Source organism: Kogia breviceps, chromosome 6, assembly GCF_026419965.1.
Source record: "Kogia breviceps isolate mKogBre1 chromosome 6, mKogBre1 haplotype 1, whole genome shotgun sequence".
Taxonomy (NCBI): Eukaryota; Metazoa; Chordata; class Mammalia; order Artiodactyla; family Physeteridae; genus Kogia; species Kogia breviceps.
Genome location: NC_081315.1, coordinates 84927449 through 84948053, shown reverse-complemented (window position 1 = coordinate 84948053; position 20605 = coordinate 84927449). Strand labels below are relative to the sequence as shown.

At 41.5% G+C, this 20605-nt stretch overlaps 1 long non-coding RNA gene across 2 annotated transcripts in view; it reads right to left on the bottom strand.

The window, feature by feature from the left end:
• LOC136794388 (uncharacterized) overlaps window positions 1-20605 on the bottom strand; it is a 117809-nt gene that overhangs the window by 9303 nt on the left and 87901 nt on the right. The window contains exon 4 of one of the 2 annotated variants that reach the window (XR_010841080.1): window positions 16497-16579. The exons of the other annotated variant lie outside the window; for it this stretch is intronic. This is a non-coding gene — a long non-coding RNA (uncharacterized lncRNA). Of the gene's footprint in view, window positions 1-16496; window positions 16580-20605 lie in introns of those variants that run through there. 2 annotated transcript variants of the gene reach the window in all.

Below are 20605 nucleotides of genomic sequence, written 5' to 3'. Positions count from 1 at the left end.
GGGCAAGAAGTCAGTGGCCTCGGAAATACCGGGGACCTAATAACTCAGTCACAGAGTCAAGCAGAGTTGCACCCTGGGTGTCCTGGAGCTTGTTGGAGCACTGCTGTCCACCCTGTGCTGGGGAGGAGGGTCAGGCAGGTCTGTTTTCAGATTTGGTCTTGACCTCGGCCATTGCACTCTGGCTCCTATGCTGTGGGCCATAGTCTGGCTGACTCCCAATTGCTGGACTATACTCACTGTTGCCAATTGGTGCCGACACTAGTCTAGCCTTGGCTGGAGCATGCACTGCCCTTTGACCCCCATTATGCCTGGGCCATCTGGCCTCCTCTCCCAGCCTGGCCTCTGCAGCCAGAGCAGCACCCAAGTTACTCCCTATACCCCGAGGGGCCCTACAGCTTGTCTCACCTCCCTCCGAACCAGTCCCCCACCCTAGGCTGGAGCTTTCCACCCTTATGCCCAGACCTGCTCTTATTTATGTCACGTGCCCTCTATGGGTGTCTGATTTTCAAGAAAATAAAATACATACTTATGACTTAAATATACTGAATCTAATAATCTTCTTGATCGTTTCAAAAGCACCTTGGGTACTTAGCAGTGCCTTAGGCACTTCTTCCTGAGTACCAGGGCTTTTGGAGGGTGGAAAATCCAGGAGTAGAGTTCGGAGAATGATCTAAATGGTACTGATCTCAAGACATCCCTAAACACTAGGTAACTTCAAGCAAATTGCTTAACTTCTCTAAGCCTCAGTTTTCTTACCTGAAAAGAGGACAATTATACTTAACTCATGAGGTTTCTGTGAGGGCTAAAGATCATGTATATAGAAGGGCTTGATTAATTAAAACATTCCAAATATTAGCTTGACACTTCCATTTCCATAAAAGCAGGGATTTGGGATTTTTAGCTGTTTATATCCTAAGGAGGAAAAAAAAAAGGTGCCCTAATAGCCATTCCACTGTAGTGATTCTGTTCCCTGTCTGGCTCCCCCAGTAGACTATTAGCTTCTCAAGGCCAGGTGTTATGTCTGGTTCTCACATACCTGTGCCAGCACCAGCACAGTGCCTGCCCCATGAGTGTTTGTTGAATACATGACTTCCATCAGCTATATCACTCTCCTCGCCAAGCCTCAGGATTATGTCTTTAACGTACATTCCTAGGTACCTCTGAGGAAGGAATTGTGCCAACCTGGCAGAAGCTACAATGAGAGGGGATAATTGCTCCCATTCCTTCCTTCCTACTGCCAATACCATTAAGACAGGGTGAGAAAGTCCAGTCAATGTGGGCGAGGAGCTTCCTGATGCCTCCTGTTGCTGTTCCCCACAATTGTGCTACGAGCTGGACCAGCTGGGCCTAGGCCAAGCAGAAGGGCCAGCTGAGTGGCAGAGAGACCTCTTTGCCCCACCAGCCCAAACCCCTACCACTTGGCCCTCCCTCATTAAGACAGTGTGATTCCAGGAGGCCCAGGTAAGTGCAACACTGCTTTCTAAAAGACAAATGGGTGATAATGAGGTCTCATTCCTTCCTTCATTGTTTCATTCATTCATTCATTCTACAAACATTGATTGAACACCAACTGTGTCCCACTGACTGTGCCAGATGTTGAAGAGGCAAGGTGTGGTCCCTTAAAGAACTCTGGGACTCCCGAAGGAAACTAACAGGGAAATAGACAACAACGATACAGTGTGATGAGAGCTGGAACGGTGGAAAGCACCAGCTGTGAGAACACACGGGAGTCAGTGCAGGACTAGGTAGAACGTGGAGTAGAGGTGGAAGCTGAAAAGAGCTCTGGGCAGGGTGGAATTTAACTTCTTGAAGGAAGAGTAGGCATTAGGCAGTTACATCAAGAAAGTGTGGAGAGGAGGGGAGAGTATTCAGTAGGACACAGGGACAGAGACAACAGCACATCCAAGAAAGAATGGAGGGTCAAGAAGTGGCAAATGGGGATCTGATGAGGATGAACCCAGAGGATGAGATCAGGATGTGAGTTCCAAACTCCCAGGGCCAGGGAAGGGAATGTCTTTTGGTGGAGACCTGGGGTACTAGAAAGATAGGTGGGAGGGGATGTGAAACCTTTATCCACCTCTGGCTTTACACATAAGGAAGCTGAGGTCTGGAGGCGAGAAATCATTAAGGTCACACAACGAGTGATCAGCATAGCCAGACCTGGAGCTGGGCCTCTGGACCAATAGGAGTGAGAAGAAATTAGCTTCTTAAAATGGTCAAGAGCTCCAGACCCGTCTCTGCTGGAATCCACATTCACACCCTCCTTCCTCCAAAGAGCTGCCTTCTCCATAGTTGGTCAAAGGTAGTGAAGGCAGCCACTGGCTACTAGAGGTGGTGGTGAAGGTTCAGAGAGACCCTTAATAAAAGAACTAGAAGGTTTCCCACTGTCTTCACAAACCTTACCACAAGGTCCTTTATAGATCTTGGAAGCTCAAAGCTGAAAGCCCAGACTTGAATGGTGTCCTCGAGTTTATGAATGGAATGCCCCCACCTTGCTTCTTTTTCCTTTGAGATTCATTCTTTTCTAATATTACTTTTACTACCCAAATTTGGATATTCCTGCTGATGTTCATGCATCCTAAAGAGGTACAATCTAGGTAGCACTCACTCTTTGCAGAATTTTCCACCTCCTTTGCCTTTCTTTTATAAGAAGTTAGACCCATCCTTCCAATGACTAGAATGAAACAGGCACAAGACAAAGTAAATCATTCTGTAAATTCATAAACATTGCGGTTGAATAAAATGTAACTTTAAATGAAAATGGTCCTCACAAAACAGAGAATGCGCATCTCTCAGGCACTGCTTCTCTTTTCTCATATGTAGAAAGTAGAAAAATAGGTCATAAAGATATCTGCAACATACATTGCAACCTCTTCCTAAAATATTTTTTTCTTATTTGAAATTAGGACTTCAGAAATCTTAATTTCCTTGGTTCAACAAACTGTGAAGATTAATCAATTAATTCATTTATTCATCCATGTAGGATGAGCCTCACAATTTGTGAGGCCCACGGAAAGTGCTGGGTCATCCAGGAGCTCCCTCATCGAGGGTCAGTGAAGAGCTTTCTAAGGAGGTGACATGTAAGCTCAGGAAGGATGAATGACTAGGCTTCAGCCAGTCCAAGAGTAGAAGGGAAAGTCTTGAGGCCAAAGGAAGAGTATAGATAAGAGATTGGAGGAAAGACTGGAAAGTGTGGAGTGCTGGAGGAACAGTGAGGAGTGCAGCACGGCTGTAGTAAAGAGAACATGATGGGGTGTGGCTGGGGGAAGATGGAAAGGCAGACGAGGACCAGCCCTGAAGCAAGGTTGGATTTTATCCTAAAGGTAGTGAGAAGCTCTTATGGGTTTTTTAGGCTACTCTTAGCTGCACAGTGGGCCAGGAAAGGAAAGAAATCAATGGTGCTGTCAGTGGAAGAAAACCAGGGGTCCTTCCTGGTTCCTGATGAAACAGGAAGTTAGCCTGCACAGTGGCACTGGCAGGAAGTCCTGGTTTGACAGGTCCTTCAACCTTTGCTGTGGGCTGTGATCCTACTACCTTGGAGCTCATGCTTCTCCACAGCCTCATCAGCAGACTGGAAGAGTAGGAAAGGCACATCCTCCCTCTTCTACCACCAGGGTTCTCACAGTAGAAAATGTGTTCTAAGCCTCCTGTTTTGTACCTAAGCAATGGTGTCCATGAACTTGGTAGGCTGGCAATCAGTGCACTCCATGAAGTTTCCCGGACCCACTTAACACCCATTGTGTCTATTGGAACTTACGTGCTTACTGGTTTGCTTTCCCTACCAAAATATCAGCTGCTTGAGAGCAAGAAACATGTCTTACTCATCTTTGTATTCTAGTTTCTCACAAGGTAGGCAATAAACATATTGGTAAATTGAATTACACCAAATATAGTTATACTCAGGGTACAGTATGCATTCAGTCATTTGGGGGAGACAAATTGAAAACTATTAAACATGTATAATTTTAAGAAAGGAAAAAGCCTTTTGGGTTCTGAAACATCAGCTTTAAAATACATTTGGGGGACCCATTTTTTTTTTTAATTTGGGGGCTGTTCAGAAATGATCAAAGCAAAATAAATAAATGCAAAAATTTTTTTTTAATTTAAAAAAAGAAATGATCAAAGCATATGTCTGTTTGATTATCAGCTCCTTGGCAGACAGCACTATTTTCAACTTCGATCTCCCACAGAGCATGGCCTATAGTAAGTGGCTCATTATTCAATAAATGTGTAGATCACACACATATATATACACCAACTCACGTGTACTTTTTGCACCATTAAAGGGTTTTAAAGGTACAGATTCAGTTTGCTTTAAATGTACAATAAAAATATAAACAGTAAACCACACCATAGTATATATGATGCATCTCAAAGGCACGTGAATGTGTAGTTATTATGCATCAAAACTCATAAAGGTGTATGATAACATCACTTACTTAGTAGCAGCATTTCTCCATGTGATGTTTAATAGGAAAATACACAAGGAGGGAAATGCGAGGAGACACTACATACTTTCAAACTTTAAAAAGAAGTGTAGGGCTTCCCTGGTGGCGCAGTGGTTGAGAGTCCGCCTGACAATGCAGGGGACACGGGTTCGTGCCCCGGTCCAGGAAGATCCCACATGTCGCGGAGCGGCTGGGCCCGTGAGCCGTGGCCGCTGAGCCTGCGCGTCCGGAGCCTGTGCTCCGCAACGGGAGAGGCCGCAACAGTGAGATGCCCGCCTACCACAAAAAAAAAAAAAAAAAAAAAAGAAGAAGAAGTGTAAAATGATTTGGATAAAATGCTATAACTGTAAAATCAATTCAGGGAGGAAATATCAAGAATAAGTGATTTTCAAGAAGTATGATTTTATGATCTGACATCAGAGAAATAGTTGAACAAATGAAAGAACTGCCCTACCCTGGAGTGTTGTTAGCGAGCCAATGGAATGGTTTTGGTGAACCACTTGTAACTAGACAGCTGGCCAGAAAAAGAGGGGGTAGAGTTTCTGGAACCTGACAGAACTGGGATTTTCTCAGCTGAGTTTGCAGTTTCACTTAGGTTCTAATCAAAGTAATCTCTAACATTTAATAAAAACACATGCAATTTTTCTTATAGGTCTTTAGTGCCTGGAATACAAATCCCCATCTTCTCACTGACCAGCTTCTCCATCCTTAGGAATCCCTTCGACTTCTCCCCCTTTGTCCCTGGGATCCATGGTTATCCCCAGACTCTGCCGAACTCCCTCACTTCCTGATAACTTGACGCCATCTCTCCATTCCTACAGCCTCCCAGGGAGGAACATAATGGGTCCCTTGAACACCCACCCTCCGTGAAGACAAACACAGCCATTCCTTTAAGCGGGAAGACACCTTAAACACCAACCGACAAAAGAGGCCAGGAGACTTGCAGTGACTTCCATGACGTCACAGAGCTGTTTCAGTCGCAGAGCCAGCGTCAGAATCTGGTACAATTGGCTTCCCGAATTATTATAACACATGATAATTTCATGTATTAGTAGTTGAAATCTAGACCACTCTAAAAGGTAACGTTTAAATCCACCTGGTGTATTTATTTCCCTTGTGGAAATAATTTTTATGCTTCCTTGTCTTGATTAATCCATATCCAGGCATGTATATGATTTTTCTATTAATGTAATCTGTGGCTGTGCTTCTCATGCTACTTTTGTTTCATTTGAACAGTCACGTGTAAACATCTTGCCAGCTTTCTAGAGCATCACTGTCCAGCAGAACTTTCTGTGATAATGAAAATGCCCCATACCTGCACTTTGACAGTAGCCACTAGCCACATGTGACTCTTAAGCACTTGAAGTGGAGCTAGTGTAACCGAGGAACTGAATTCTTATATTATTTAATTTTGATTCATTAAATGCAAATTTAGACAGCCACCTGTGGGTAAATGACTCCAGTACTGGCCACACATTTCTAAAGATTCACGGTATGTGTTTCTTACAATGGATATGTAATATTTCATAGTACTGGTATCTTGGTTGATTTTATAGTTTCTCTGTCCTTGGATATTCAAAACACTTTTCTTTTTTTTTTCTATTTCAGCAAATACAGTTATATAGATACTGCCATAAAAATTGTTGTTTTTATGGCATCTTTTTCTTTTGATTTATTTGTTTAGTTAAATCTTCTGCAAATGAAATTACAACTGGGTAGTGTTTTGACTGAGATATTCCTCAAAATCCCCAAAGAGCTCCCAGCTGTCTCCCTTATCCTCCCATCACATACCCGCAGGAGCAAGAACTCTGTCAAGAACCCAGGTCTTCCGCTCCCAAATCCTTTGGTGGGGCCTCACTCGCATCGCTTTCTCCAAGCCCCCCCCCATCATACCTCACTCATACTTTAGGGCTCCTCTCCCCCATGCCAGCTTTATCCTTTTTCATTATCCTTAGGAACAAAGACACAGGTCATTTTGATTTAAGAGACTAGCTGCTAATCCAGATAAAATAGAAAGCGCAGGGATGTCCCAAAAGTTGAGTCTGGGGCATATCCCACAGCCCTAATCCCAAGTCACCACTCCTGGCTGGGGAAGTAGGGCAGTGTGGCTGCAAACACAGTGTTTGAAGCTCGAGAGATCTGGGCACATGAGTTTTCCTGAACAACCTCAGCTCACTATGGTGCTTGCCATGTTTCTCCCAGCCTCACATGCCACAGTCCTCTCCAAAGAGAAGATAACTCATGAAATGCTGCACAGGGAATATAAACTCAACCCCATCAGTTAGGAAAGATGAACAGACCACTCTCCAGATCACTTTAATAGAGAAAGCTGCAAAAGCTGAGCAATTCCATCCTGATTTTCAGGTTGGACAATGTCAAAAATGAAGCCGGCACTAAAGGGACACAATATGGAACTCTAAATCACAAGACACTGGGGAAAAAAAAAAAAACCCTCAGGTAATGCTTTAGCAGAAGAAGAGGAATGGAAAAAAATAAGGAAATTTATCTCTAGAACATAGAAGATAATTGAATTAAAGAGATACTTTTAAACTGTGAATAGCACAAGCATGATCAAGAGAACACTGGACGCCAGATACCAACAATGCAAGGTAATTGTCAGCTTGCTACAGTTACTGGTTCATAGATGGGCCAGTCAGAGCAAAGACTGGGATTAATTCATGATTTCAGGATTCTCATGCTTGTCCCCTCAGACAACTATCACATGGGGAATCAGACTGAATTTAACCCATGGAAGAGAGCAGAGCTTACAGGATGAGAGCCCTGATCAAACCAAACCTAAAGTCCATCTACCTCTGGGATTTTCAGTTGCATTAAGTCCTTCCCCTCTGTGACAAGGGTTTACAACCCTAAGGCTTTCCTCGTGTGAGGTTCCTGCATGTGGAGCTGTTCCAAAGAAATCCACCCTTGCAGGGATTAACGTTTTTGGAGGAAACTCCCCCTTTCATAATCTGTGGAAACTGAGCATTAATTCAGGAATAATAATATATTGGTAACAGGAAGGGAGGGTATGGGGGAACTCAGTTGTAGTCTGCCACTTGATCAAGTCATTTGAACTTTGCTGGGTGTCAGCTTCCTTATTTATAAAATAAGGATGTTGGGGAAAATAAGTGGTTTTTAAACTTAATTTTGACTATACGAGTAATTTTAAACTGGGTTTGACAACATAAACCTTCTCCACCTTTTTCTCCTGAATTAATTTTATAAGGAATCCCAGTGGAGAGCACAGATGAAAGTGGAGATGTTCTGGTTAACAGAGATGTTCTGGTTAACCTGGGTCAGGGCTGGAGCCCATCTCCTCAGCTTCCTCTCATCCCCCCAAGGCAGCCCCAGAAGCACCACCAGGGAAGTCCAAGGACCCTGGTAAAATAGTCCGAGACCCTATAGACCAAAAGTTCCCCAAGTTCCCCTCTAGCTTGGACATTAGGAATATTGAGGTGCTGGATGTAGAGGCCCTTTCTTCATTGTTCTCAGTCTTCCAGCCTATGCATCCCCAACCCAATTTGACATTTAAACTGTATAAATACATACTTAAAAAAATAAAGTTAGATAGGGAGGGTGGGAGAGAGACGCAAGAGGGAGGAGATATGGGGATATATGTGTACATATAGCTGATTCACTTTGTTATAAAGCAGAAACTAACATACCATTGTAAAGCAATTATATGCCAATAAAGATGTTAAAATATATATATATATAGTTAAAGAATATTTAATTCCAAAAGCATTGATTTGCTTTAAATGTCAGGACATGTCCAGTTAAATACGTGTCTCCAAAAGAATATTTTAAAAATTAAGTATAGCTCCTGATAACCAAAGTTCAGGATTGCTAAGTTTCTGATACACAGTGTCTTAGTTCATTTGAGCTGCTATGACAGAATACTATAGACTGAGCAGAAACTTATTTCTCACAGTTCTGGAGGCTGGAAACCCCAAGATTTAGAGACCGGTGAGAGAAAGCTTCCTGGTTCATAGATGGCTGTCTTTTTGCAATGTCCACGTGGTGGAAGGGGCAAGAGAGCTCTCCAGGTATTTTTTTGTTTGTTTTTTTTAAAATATCTTTCCTGGAGTATAATTGCTTTACAATGGTGTGTTAGTTATATCTGCTTTATAACAAAGTGAATCAGTTATACATTATACATATATCCCCATATCCCCTCTCTCTTGCATCTCCCTCCCACCCTCCCTATCCCACCCCTCTAGGTGGTCACAAAGCACTGAGCTGATCTCCCTGTGCTAGGCGGCTGCTTCCCACTAGCTATTTTACATTTCGTAGTATATATAAGTCCATGCCCCTTTCTCACTTTGTCCCAGCTTACCCTTCCCCTCCCCCCGTGTCCTCAAGTCCATTCTCTACGTCTGCATCTTTATTCCTGTCCTGCCCTTAGGTTTTTCAGAACCTTTTTGTTTTGTTTTAGATTCCATATATATGTGTTAGCATATGGTATTTGTTTTTCTCTTTCTGACTTACTTCACTCTGTATGACAGACTCTAGGTCCATCCACCTCACTACAAATAACTCAGTTTCATTTCTTTTTATGGCTGAGTAATATTCCACTGTATATATGTTCCACATCTTCTGTATCCATTCATCTGTCAATGGACACTTACGTTGGTTCCATGTCCTGGCTATTGTAAACAGAGCTGCAAGGAACATTTTGGTACATGACTCTTTTTGAATTATGGTTTTCTCAGGGTCTATGCCCAGTAGTGGGATTACTGGATCATATGGTAGCTCTATTTTTAGTTTTTTAAGAAACCTCCATACTGTTCTCCATAGTGGCTGTATCAATTTACATTCCCACCAACAGTGCAAGAGGGTTCCCTTTTCTCCACACCCTCTCCAGCATTTGTTTGTAGATTTTCTGATGATGCCCATTCTAACTGGTGTGAGATGATCCCTCATGGTAGTTTTGATTTGCATTTCTCTAATGATTAGTGATGTTGAGCATCATTTCATGTGTTTGTTGGCAATCTGTGTACCTTCTTTGCAGAAATGTCTACTTTGGTCTTCTGCCCATTTTTGGATTGGGTTGTTTGTCTTTTGATATTGAGCTGCCTGAGCTGCTTGTAAATTTTAGAGATTAATCCTTTGTCAGTTGCTTCATTCGCAAATATTTTCTCCCATTCTGAGGGTTGTCTTTTCGTCTTGTTTATGGTTTCCTTTGCTATGTAAAACCTTTTAAGTTTCATTATGTCCCATTTGTTTATTTTTGTTTTTATTTCCATTTCTCTAGGAGGTGAGTCAAAAAGGATTTTGCTGTGATTTATGTCATAGAGTGTTCTCCCTATGTTTTCCTCAAAGACGTTTATAGTGTCTGGCCTTACATTTAGGTCTTTAATCCATTTAGTTTATTTTTGTGTATGGAGTTAGGGATTGTTCTAATTTCATTCTTTTTAATGTAGCTGTCCAATTTTCCCAGCACCACTTATTGAAGAGGCTCTCTTTCCTCCATTGTATATTCCTGCCTCTTTTATCAAAAATAAGGTGACCATATGTGCATGGGTTTATCTCTGGGCTTTCTATACTGTTCCATTGATCTATATGTCTGTTTTTGTGCCAGTACCATTACTGTCTTGATTACTGTAGGTTTGCATATAGTTTGAAGTCAGGGAGCCTGATTCCTCTAGCTCCTTTTTTCTTTCTCAAGATTGCTTTGGCTATTCAGGGTCTTTTGTGTTTCCATACGAATTGTGAAATTTTTTGTTCTAGTTCTGTGAAAAATGCCATTGATAGTTTCATAGGGATTGCACTGAATCTGTAGATTGCTTTGGGTAGTATAGTCATTTTCACAATGTTGATTCTTCCAATCCAAGAACATGGTATATCTATCCATCTGTTAGTATCGTCTTTAATGTCTTTCATCAGTGTCTTATAGTTTTCTGCATACAGGTCTTTTGTCTCCATAGGTGGGTTTATTCCTAGCTATTTTATTCTTTTTGCTGCAATGATAATTGGGAGTGTTTCCTTAATTTCTGTTTCATATTTTTCATCATTAGTGTATAGGAATGCAAGAGATTTCTGTGCATTACTTTTGTATCCTGCTACTTTACCAAATTCATTCATTAGCTCCAGTAGTTTTCTAGCAGTGTCTTTAGGATCCTCTATGTAGAGTATCATGTCATCTACAAACAGTGACAACTTTACTTCTTCTTTTCTGATTTGGATTCCTTTTATTTCTTTTTCTTCTCTGATTGTTGTAGCTAAAACTTCCAAAACTATGTTGAATAATAGTGCTGAGAGTGGACAACCTTGTCTTGTTCCTGATTTTAGTGGAAATGGTTTCAGTTTTTCACCATTGAGAACGATGTTGACTCTGAGTTTGTCATATATGGCCTTTATTATGTTGAGGTAAGTTCCCTTTATGCCTACTTTCTGGAGAGTTTTTATCATAAATGGTTGTTGAATTTTGTTGAAAGCTTTTTCTGCATCTATTGAGATGATCATATGGTTGTTTTCCTTCAATTTGTTAATATGGTGTATCACATTGATTGATTTGCATATATTGAAGAATCCTTGCATCCCCGGGATGATGATCTTGGTGTATGATCCTTTTAATGTGCTGTTGGATTCTGTTTGCTAGTATTTTGTTGAGGATTTTTGTGTCTATGTTCATCCGTAATATTGGCCTGTAGTTTTCTTTCTTTGTGACATCTTTGTCTGGTTTTGGTATCATGGTGATGGTGGCCTTATAGAATGAGTTTGGGAGTGTTCCCAACTCTGCTATATTTTGGAAGTGTTTCAGAAGGATAGGTGTTAACTCTTCTCTAAATGTGTGATAGAATTCGCCTGTGAAGACATCTGGTGCTGGGCTTTTGTTTGTTTGTTTTTAATCACAGTCTTAATTTCAGTGCTTGTGATTGGTCTGTTTATATTTTCTATTTCTTCCTGGTTCAGTCTTGGCAGGTTGTGCATTTCTAAGAATTTGTCCATTTCTTCCAGGTTGTCCATTTTATTGGCATAGAGTTGCTTGTAGTAATCTCTCATGATCCTATGTATTTCTGCAGTGTCAGTTGTTACTTCTCCTTTTTCATTTCTAACTCTATTGATTTGAGTCTTCGCCCTTTTATTCTTGATGAGTCTGGCTAGTGGTTTATCAATTTTGTTTATCTTCTCAAAGAACCAGCTTTTAGTTTTTTTGATCTTTGCTCGTTTCTTTCATTTCTCTTTCATTTATTTCTGATCTGATCTTTATGATTTCTTTCCTTCTGCTATCTTAGGGGGGTTTTTGTTCTTCTTTCTCTAATTGCTTTAGGTGTAAGGTTAGGTTGTTTATTTGAGATGTTTCTTGTTTCTTGAGGTAGGATTGTACTGCTATAAACTTCCCTCTTAGAACTGCTTTTGCTGCATCCGATAGGTTTTGGGTCATCGTGTTTTCATTGTCATTTGTTTCTAGGTATTATTTGATTTCCTTTTTGATTTCCTCAGTGATCTCTTGGTTATTTAGTAGTGTATTGTTTAACTTCTATGTGTTTCTATTTTTTACAGATTTTTTCTGTAATTGATATCTAGTCTCATAGCATTGTGGTCGGAACAGATACTTGATATGATTTCAATTTTCTTAAGTTTACCAAGGCTTGATTTGTGACCCAAGATATGATCTATCTTGAAGAATGTTCCATGACCACTTGAGAAGAAAGTGTATTCTGTTGTTTTTGGATGGAATGTCCTATAAATATCAACTAAGTCCATCTTGTTTAATGTATCATTTAAAGCTTGTGTTTCCTTATTTATTTTCATTATTGATGATCTGTCCATTGGTGAACGTGGGGTGTTAAAGTCCCCTAATATGATAGTGTTACTGTCGATTTCCCCTTTTATGGCTGTTAACATTTGCCTTAGGTATTGAGGTGCTCCTATGTTGGGTTCATAAATATTTACAATTGTTATATCTTCTTCTTGGATTGATCCCTTGATCATTATGTAGTGTCCTTCTTTGTCTCTTGTAATAGTCTTTATTTTAAAGTCTATTTTGTCTGATATGAGAATTGCTACTCCAGCTTTCTTTTGATTTCCATTTGCATGGAACATATTTTTCCATCCCCTCACTTTCAGTCCGTATGTGTCCCTAGGTCTGAAGTGGGTCTCTTGTAGACAGCATATATATAGGTCTTGTTTTTGTATCCATTCAGCCAGTCTATGTCTTTGGTTGGAGCGTTTAATCCATTTACATTTAAGGTAATTATAGATATGTATGTTCCTATTACCATTTTCCTAATTGTTTTGGGTTTATTATTGTAGGTCTTTTCCTTCTCTTGTTCCTAGAGAAGCATTTAGCATTTGTTGTTCATTTAGCATTTGTTGTAAATCTGGCTTGGTGATGCTGAATTCTCTTAGTTTTGCTTGTCTGCAAAGGTTTTCATTTCTTCGTCAAATCTGAATGAGATCCTTGTTGGGTAGAGTAATCTTGGTTGTAGGTTTTTCCATTTCATCACTTTAAATATGTCCTGCCACTCCCTTCTGGCTTGCTGAGTTTCTGCTGAAAGATCATCTGTTAACCTTATGGGGATTCCCTTGTATGTTATTTGTTGTTTTTCCCTTGCTGCTTTTAATATGTTTTCTTTGTATTTAATTTTTGATAGTTTGATTAATATGTGTCTTGGCATGTTTCTCCTTGGATTTATCCTGTATTAGACTCTCTGTGCTTCCTGGACTTGATTAACTATTTCCTTTCCCATATTAGCAACGTTTTCAACTGTAATCTCTTCAAATATTTTCTCAGTCCTTTTCTTTTTCTCTTCTTCTGGGACCCCTATAATTCAAATGTTGGTGAGTTTAATCTTGTCTCAGAGGTCTCTGAGACTGTCCTCAATTCTTTTCATTGTTTTTTCTTTACTCTGCTGTGCAGCAGTTATTTCCACTATTTTATCTTCCAGGTCACTTATCCGTTCTTCTGCCTCAGTTATTTTGCTATTGATTCCTTCTAGAGAATTTTTAATTTCATTTATTGTGTGGTTCATCATTGTTTGTTTGCTCTTTAGTTCTTTTAGGTCCTTGTTAAACGTTTCTTGTATTTTCTCCATTCTATTTCCAAGACTTTTTATCATCTTGACTATCATTACTCTGAATTCTTTTTCAGGTAGACTGCCTATTTCCTCTTCATTTGTTTGGTCTGATGGGTTTTTACCTTGCTACTTCATCTGCTGTGTGTTTCTCTGTCTTCTCATTTTGCTTAACTTACTGTGTTTGGGGTCTCCTTTTAGCAGGCTGCATGTTCGTAGTTCCCATTGTTTTTGGTGTCTGCCCCCAGTGGCTAAGGTTGGTTCAGTGGGTTGTGTAGGCTTCCTGGTGGAGGGGACTGATGCCAGTGTTCTGGTGGATAAGGCTGGATCTTGTTTTTCTGTTGGGCAGGACTGTGTCCAGTGGTGTGTTTTAGGGTGTCTGTGATCTTGTTTTTATTTTAGGCAGCCTCTCTGCTAATGGGTGGGGTTGTGTTCCTGTCTTGCTAGTTGTTTGGCGTAGGGTGTCCAGGACTGGAGCTTGCTGGTCGTTGGGTGGAGGTGGGCCTTAGCATTGAGATGGAGATCTTTGGGAGAGCTTTTGCTGTTTGTTATTACATGGAGCTGGGTGGTCTCTGGTGGACTAATGTCCTGAACTTGGCTCTCCCACCTTAGAGGCACAGGCCTGACAACTGGCCAGAGCACCAAGACCCCATCAGCCACATGGCTCAGAAGGAAAGGGAGAAAAAAAGAAAGAAAGAAAGAAAAAAATAAAATAAAATAAAGTTATTAAAATAAAAAATAATTATTGAAAATAAAATTTTTTAAATAATTTAAAAAAGAAAGAAGAGAACAACCAAACCAAAAAACAAATCCACCAATGATAACAAGCACTAAAAACTATACTTAAAAAAAAAAAAAAAAAACAGAACCCTAGGACAAATCGTAAAGCAAAGCTATACAGACAAAATCACACACAGAAGCATACACATACACACTCCCAAAAAGAGGAAAAGGAAAAAATATATATATCATTGCTCCCAAAGTCCACCTCCTCAATTTGGGATGATTCGTTGTCTATTCAGGTGTTCCACAGATGCAGGGTACATCAAGTTGATTGAGGAGATTTAATCCGCTGCTCCTGAGGCTGCTGGGAGAGATTTCCCTTGCTCTTTGTTCGCACAGCTCCGGGGGTTCAGCTTTGGATTTGGCCCCGCCTCTGCGTGTAGGTCGCCTGAGGGCATCTGCTCTTCGCTCAGACAGGACAGGGTTAAAAGAGCAGCTGATTCGGGGGCTGTGGCTCACTCAGGCCGGGGGCAGGGAGGGGTACGGATGCAGGGTGAGCCTGCAGCGGCAGAGGCCAGCGTGACGTTGCACCAGCCTGAGGCGCGCCTTGCGTTCTCCCAGGGAAGTTGTCCCTGGATCCCGGGACCCTGGCGGTGGTGGGCTGCACAGGCTCTCGGGAGGGGAGATGCGGACAGTGACCTGTGCTCACACACAGGCTTCTTGGTGGCGGCAGCAGCAGCCTTAGCGTCTCATGCCCGTCTCTGGGGTCCACGCTGATAGCCGTGGCTTGTGCCCGTCTGTGGAGCTCGTTTAGGCGGTGCTGTGAATCCCCTCTCACACCCCGAAACAATGGTCTCTTGCCTCTTCAGCGTGTCAAGACTTTTTCCCGGACTCCCTCCCGGCTAGCCATGGCACACTAGCCCCCTTCAGGCTGTGTTCACGCCAACTCCAGACCTTTCCCTGGGATCCGACCGAAGCCTGAGCCTCACCTCCCAGCCCCTACCTGTCCCGGTGGGTGAGCAGACAAGCCTCTCGGGCTGGTGCATGCCAGTCAGCACCGTTCCTCTGAGCGGGAATCTCTCCACTTTGCCCTCCGCACCCCTGTTGCTGCGCTCTCCTCCGTGGCTCCAAAGCTTCCCCCCGCCGCCACCCCCGTCTCCACCAGTGAAGGGGTTTCTAGTGTGTGGAAACCTTTCCTCCTTCACAGCTCCCTCCCACTGGTGCAGGCTCCGTCCCTATACTTTTTTTTTTTTTTTTTTTTTTTTTTTTTTTTGCGGTACGCAGGCCTCTCACTGCTGTGGCCTCTCCCGTTGTGGAGCACAGGCTCCAGACGCGCAGGCTCAGCGGCCATGGCTCACGGGCTCAGCCCCTCCGCGGCATGTGGGATCTTCCTGAATCGGGCCACGAACTCATATCTCCTGCATTGGCAGGCGGACTCTCAACCACTGCACCACCAGGGAAGCCCCAGTCCCTATTCTTTTGTCTCTGTTTTTTCTTTTGCCCTACCCAGGTATGTGGGGAGTTTCTTGCCTTTTGGAAAGTCTCAGGTCTTCTGACAGCATTCAGTAGGTGTTCTGTAGTTGTTCCACATGTAGTTGTATTTCTGATGTATTTGTGGGGAGGAAGGTGATCTCCAAGTCTTACTCTTCTGCCATCTTGAAGGTTTCTCTAGGCCTTTTTTATAAGGGCACTAATCCCATTCATGAGGGTTCTGCCCTCATGACTCAATCACCTCCCAAAGCCACACCTCTTAATACTATCACCTTGGGGAATTAGGATTCAACATATGAATTTTGGGGGGACACAAACATTCAGACCGTAGCACACAGTGTGGGTCACACATCATTTGGGGATCTTTGAGATAACTGGTCCAGATCGTATGAAGGCATTCCACGGTGTCATCAGGGATCCAAGTGCTTTCCAGCTCTGCTCCACGTTCTTAGCAGGGGGTCTTTCTTCATCCTTTTATGAGAAGTTTTCTCATTGTTCCTCTGGACCCCATCTTCACATTCCAGGCAGGAAGATGAAGGAAGAATGAAAGGCCAAAAAATGTTTCTCTTTTCGAACGGCCCTGCCTTGTAGATTAGGAACAGCGGCTTCCCCAAGAACTTCCACCTGCATCTCAGTATCCCAAACCAAAAATGTCCTGTGGACACCTCTCAATGAAAGATGACCAGGGAGAAAGATGGTAGAAGGGGATTGGTCAGCTGACCAACAGAGATAGCCACGGAGCTGATGTACCTGGAGGCCAAAAGAGGGGACTTCAGCCTCTAGGAAGCCTCTGCCTCCATCAGAGGAGATGGAGGATGGTGAAGGGGAAAGCTAGAGAGACAGAAAACAGTTCCTCTGTAGATCCTGGGGCTCTTCCTGATGGTTCTGAGTTGATCGCTGTGGGGCAGAGACAGATGGGGGAAGTTTATTGTTCACTCCTGATGTCTCCTTCAGGAGGAGGTACATCCCATGGTATAACCTCAGCCTTCCTCTAGGAGGTAGAGCAAGTCTCAGTCGAGTCTATTGTTCCCTAGTCCCACAGGTTTTACAAGGTCCTGTGTTGACTGCCTATGGCCATTAGCATTGCCTGAGACTGGGTGTAAAGCCCACTGAGCTCGAGGGTCCAATATTAGGAAGCCCAGCAGTGTCACGCTAACATAGGCTTTATCAGTCATAAAGATGACATTTTCATCCTCATCTGCCCTATTCCCTTACTTTGTCTCTGAATTAGTTCTGAATTCGGGCATTGTGAAGAGGTGTCATTTATTGGATTTCCTCTCTGCATGTCTAAGCACTGTTGAGAATAGTGAGAACTTAATAAGTACTTTGTCAAGTGAAAAAAAGTTTGATCATTGCTCCAGGACTTCTGTGATTATGTACGTTTATATTCCCAGATACGTGGATCAAAGCAGATGGCAGGCATGTAAAATCTTTGACAAGTAAACAAGAGCACAAAATTAAACTAGTATTAGTGCTGCTAATGAGATGCCCAGCACAGTATCTGTAATTATTTATTGAATGAATGAATGTTCACAGAAATACACATTCCAGCTCAGATTTTGGCACAGTATAAAGGAAAGAGTGAGCAACTAGGAACATTTTTCTCTCGTGGCTTCTAATCAATGGTTAAGCAGGAAAAAAAGTAATAATAACAGAGAAAGCCTGAAAGCATGCCTGTTAAAATATTCTTCAACATAAAAAGGAGGGACTTCCCTGGCAATCCAGTAGTTAAGACTCTGTGCTCCCAATGCAGGGGCACAGGTTCAATCCCTGGTCAGAGAAAATCCCGTGTGCCGTGTGACGCAGCCAAAAAATAGAAAGGGGAACCCTCCTACTCCATAGGTGGGAATGTAAATTGATGCAGCCACTATGGAGAACAGTATGGAGGTTCCTTAAAAAACTCAAAATAGAGTTGCCATACAATCCAAATCCCACTCCTGGGCATATATCCAGAAAAAACTCTAATTCGAAAAAAATACATGGAAGCAATCTAAATGTCCATTGACAGATGAATGGGTAAAGATGTGGTATATATATACAATGGAATACTACTCAGCCATAAAGAAAGAATGAAATAATGCCATTTGCAGCAGCATGGATGCAACTAGAGATTATCGTACTAAGTTAAGTAAATCAGAAAGACAAATATCATATGATATCACTTATCTGTGGAATCTAAAATATGATACAAATGAACTTATTTACAAAACAGAAATAGACTCACAGACATAGAAAACAAACTTATGGTTACCAAAGGGGAAAGGGGGTGGGGAAGGGATAAATTAGGAGCTTGGGATTAGCAGATACAAACTACTATATATAAAATAGATAAACAACAAGGTTCTACTGTATAGCACAGGGAACTATATTCAATATCCTGTAATAAAACATTATAGAAAGAATATGAATCACTTTACTACACACCAGAAACTAACACAACTGTGTAAATCGACTATACTTCAATAAAATTTTTTTAAATGTATATATTCCTCAATAGCAGAAACCCTTCTCATGTTAGTATTAAAGGCAGGACTGACCCCTCCCTGTGTAGTAGACAAATGATAATGTCAAACTTTTGCTTTATGTCATGTTAGATTTGGAGCACTAATTTGTTTTGTGAAATGTCTGAATGTATAATAATAAGCAACATTTTAATGAAGTTTTCTGAGTTCATTTTTTTAAATAATCTGAATATTTTTGGATGCAAAAATATAAAATTCTTATATTCATACGAATTATGGGGAAGCAGCTGAAAATATGACATTAGCAAAAACTGTTATTTAAGCTACTCCCCATGTAAAACTCTTCCTGAGTTTTAGCTGGACACATGGCTGCCCAGGATGGAAACTACATTTCCTAGATTTCCTTGAAGCTAAGTGTGACCTTATGACTAACTTCAAAGCAAAAGCATGAAATACAACTGGTGTGTGAATTTCTACTTTCTAGAATGCAGATGTGATGACTGGTGCTCCAGCAGCCACTTTGATCCATAAGGTGATTTCAGGAATAGAAGCCACACATTGGCAGAGCAAAAAGATAAGCCTGAGTCCCCACCATGGAATGCCTTACCAGCTCTGGACTGACTCTCTCCAGGCCCGTTAAACACAAGGAAAATGGATAAACTAACCTGCTGTTATTTTGAGTTTTTCTGTTACTTGTGTCTGACCCTAATGAATATATATGCAAGTCTTCAGAGTCATGTTTCATTCACAGACTCCAGACTCATACTATTTTAGGTTTGAATACAGATCTACATTAATTTATTAATAGTTGTAACACTGGGAAGTTACCCAATCTCTCCATATCTCGGGCACCCCATTTGTAAAATAGGGAGAGTAAAAGTACATACTTCTTATGTGAGGATTAAATGTAATAATGCAAATAAAGCCCTGGTACAGTATCTGGCATGAGTAAATAAATAAATGTTAGCTATTAAAACTGAGGTTGGGCTTCCCTGGTGGCGCAGTGGTTGAGAGTCCGCCTGCCAATGCAGGGGACACAGGTTAGTGCCCTGGTCCGGGAAAATCCCACATGCCATGGAGCGGCTGGGCCCGTGAGCCATGGCTGCTGAGCCTGCGCATCCAGAGCCTGTGCTCCGCAACGGGAGAGGCCACAACAGTGAGAGGCACGAGTACCGAAAAAAAAAAAAAAAAAAAAACTGAGGTTGATGATGATGAGTCATAGCAACTACTATAATTAGCCAAAGTGAATGCACTTTCAACCCTATCATTGGACATTTTATGGTGATCTTTCTGATATACCATCATTTTTTAGAGCATTGGATGAATTTTATATTTGTCCTAAGACATCTTAAATTTAATCTGTGGGTCAGTTAGAATCCTGAGACAAAACAGCTACTATTTCTACAATAACACAATTGACATTTCTTCTGTAATATGTAATAGATTTTAAGAAGGGTTAGAAATAGGTAGAGGTTTGAATGATATTTGGCTGTCCTGACTTGTTGCTAAAGCCCATGGAACTCTGTTACAAATGCTCTTAGCAATTGCAATTGAATCTGTTTGTTTGGTTATGGGGAAATGGTTGAACTTAAACATAAAAGATTAAATGAAAATCTACATAATAGACAATTATCATTGATTTTCAGACTGATAAGGGCAAGAAGTTAAGGTGGTTAGCAAAAGGAAGCATTGTGCAACTGCAGAAGGAGGATCTGTAACTGCCGCGTGATATACCATTGTGACAGCTTCAAGATCTCATGGGCTTTCTCTGTAAATGACAGAGAGACAACTCCAAAAAGCAGTGCTTGACAACACTCAAAACCAACCGAAAATATCACTACTCTGGAACAACTAAAAGAAACAAAGATACCAGTGGAAAGATATGGATTCAGGAACCAGATTTACAGTTACATGCAGAATATTTTAAAAATATAAAAAGAAAGCTCAATAATTTATCATTATTCATATTCATAATATTTTAATAATAATAATTGACCAGGCATACTCTGAAAGCATCCGCAAGGAAGAAATCCCAAGTTCAAGCCCAGTTCTTGGACAAATGCATCTCAGTCTTCAGGCATTAAATCCAGGATTGGAAGTACACACAAATTCAAATCAATAATAGTGGTTGCCTGGCACTCAGTGTTAAAAGTAAGATTGCAATTACTTGTCCTGACTTGGTAGGAAAGAATGCTGTGATTGATTGGTGATGTCTTTTATGAGTACAAGACAGAGATGGTGGGTCTATGCACTGACTGTATTTTGTATCTTTCCAGTTCAATATTGTGCTTCTGGTCATATCAGGCCAGATGTCCCAGGTATCCCAGCTAAATATCTCCTTCTTCACCTTGACCCAAGTTCTTGTCTTGGCAACCTGCCTAGTCACACCAGTCTCTCTAGAATGGAGAGACAGAGCATTTACTGTTGCCAGTGATACAAACCCAACTCAAATTAGCTGAAG